A 2,578-nucleotide genomic window follows, 5' to 3' on the forward strand; every position below is an offset into this window, starting at 1 on the left:
TCAATAGTGGGGCAACCAGGGTCCTTGTATTTTGGGGCAATCTGTTGTTGAATAGGTGATGAGGCTTGTGCCGCCATCACAACTTGCCTAGGAATATTGGTTTTCCTTTTCACCATAGTTAGGTCTTTTAAGAATTTTGTATAGGAGGGGATCTGTCTGATGGCATCTAGGAAGGGTAAATTTATTGGACATTTTTAAAGACTTCCATGGTTTCATCGTACTAAGATTTTTTCTTTGAGTCTTGTAGTCTACTAGGAAAGGGAGCTTTAGGTGTGTACATCTCTATTGGTTTCTCCTCTATTCCTTGTGTTCCCTGTTCTTGTGCCTTTTTCTGAGTGGGGTTCGGTTCCTGCTTTTCTTCTTTTTCTTGTACAGGAAGTTGGACTTTGTTGTCCATTTGCTTAGCAGACCGTAAAGTGGTAATTGCCTGGACTTCACGGGTAGGGTTTCCATTAGAATCAATTTGAAATTGGCCTCTCGGCTCTTGATTCTGTTGCCTACTAGGGTTAGGCACTGGCTGACTGGGCAATTCACCTCTCTTCCTATCTCCTAAAGGGTTAGCTATTTAGCTCAGACTAACCTCAAGTTTTGCAATCGCTTGCGCATTGAATTGGTTAGTCTGGGTTTGAGCCATGTTGGTCTGTTTTTGCTGTTAGATGAAGTCTTGTTGCTGCTTCATCATGTTAGCCATCATGGCTTCCAATGATGTACTTTGCTGAGGGATAGGGGCACTACAAGTAGGAATAGGTGGAGCTAATGATTGGTTTATTTGTGATGGACCTATCCTGAAAAAATTCTTCTGAAAATTGGGTGGACCATCTTGATGCTGAATAGGTTCATTTTGCTTGTATGAGAAATTTGGATTGAACCTATTATCGGGATGGTAGACTGGGCTGAATGAATTGGGAGTGGGTTTCTTAAAGGCAATATATGAATTAAGAGCATTTACCTGCTCAGCCTTAATATTGGGTAAACTAGGACAACACTCCACTAGATGCTCAGAACTATTACACAAGATACATAAGCCCTTGGCTCGTGTTCCACTTTCATGATGGGATTTGACTCTTTGTGTGAGTTCGAGTTAGTGGAAACTGTTAGATGTATGCCCTAGAAGCCAATATGGCTGACACGTTGTTAATTCTAGGGACATAATTTTGTACTTAACTATTTATTATTGAATAAATGAAAGGCTTCTTTTTATTCATATTATTTATGTTTCTATGAATCGTCCAAGAATTAATAAGATGATGATGCATATTCTTAAGAGTTAAGAATTTGAGCCATGCATCATTGGTGATTAATTTCTGAATGCTCCTGATCAATGGATCATCACGAGGATGGTGATCGATCCAATCAGTGCACACATTGCTCTCCTTATGGATGGACGAGACTCGAGTCCACAGTGTGGCGACACTGAAGCAATAGTGCAGGTGCTTGTTAAGAACAAGGGTACTGAGCGTGACCAAAATAAGAAGTCACTTGGATGTCTATCCACTCGTCAGTGACTTTCTTGATGCTGCAGTAGTGTGACTGGTCCTTTGACCTGCGATGCTTCGGCTACTCACAGTAAGGTTATTGTAGTTTGACTGCACATATACATGGTCTCTAGCCATATGGGTCCATGCAGTGTAGATTGGTTGCAGTAGGTTCACTGTAGGAGTAGGGTATGCACCTATAAGGAATCTATCGACCTTGATAGATAAGAAGAGATCCTATATGATTTATAAGACTGAGTTCGTAAGACCTCAGTCGGGGCAGATTGTATAGTGGAGAAAGAGTTTTCTGTTAGATGTATGCCCTAGAAGCCAATCTGGCTGACACATTGTTAATTCTAGGGACATAATTTTGTACTTGACTATTTATTATTGAATAAATAAAAGGCATCTTTTCATTCATATTATTTATGTGTCTATGAATCGTCCAAGAAATTAATAAGATGATGATACATATTCTCAAGAGTTGAGAATTTGAGCCATGTATCATTGGTGATTAATTTCTAAATGCTCCTGATCAATGGATCATCACGAGGACGGTGATCGATCCGATCAGTGCACAGATCACTTTCCTTCTGGATGGACGAGACTTGAGTCCACAGTGTAGCGACACTGAAGTGATAGTGCAGGTGCTTGTTAGAGAACAAGGGTACTGAGCGTGACCAAGACAAGAAGTTACTTGGATGTCTATCCACTCGTCAGTGACTTGCTTGATGTTGCAGTAGTGTGACTGGTCCTTTGACCTGCGGTGCTTCAGCTACTCACAGGAAGGTTATTGTAGTTTGACTGCACACATACATGTCTCTAGCCATATGGGTCCATGCAGTGTAGATTGGCTGCAGTAGGTTCACTGTAGAAGTAGGGTATGCACCTACAAGGAATCTATCGACCTTGATAGAAGAGGAGTGATCCTATGTGATTTATTAGACTGAGTTCTAAGACCTTGGCCAGGGCAGTAATATAAAGTGGAGAAAGAGTTTTCCACTATCGAACTCGAGTCGAATAAATCTTGACATATGACAGACGATGGGGTTTGACGAGTTGTCCATGACCTCCGTCCTGTAGGGATCCACTATAGTAGGACT

This window comes from Phoenix dactylifera, unplaced genomic scaffold (genome assembly GCF_009389715.1).
Source record: "Phoenix dactylifera cultivar Barhee BC4 unplaced genomic scaffold, palm_55x_up_171113_PBpolish2nd_filt_p 000753F, whole genome shotgun sequence".
Classification (NCBI taxonomy): Eukaryota; Viridiplantae; Streptophyta; class Magnoliopsida; order Arecales; family Arecaceae; genus Phoenix; species Phoenix dactylifera.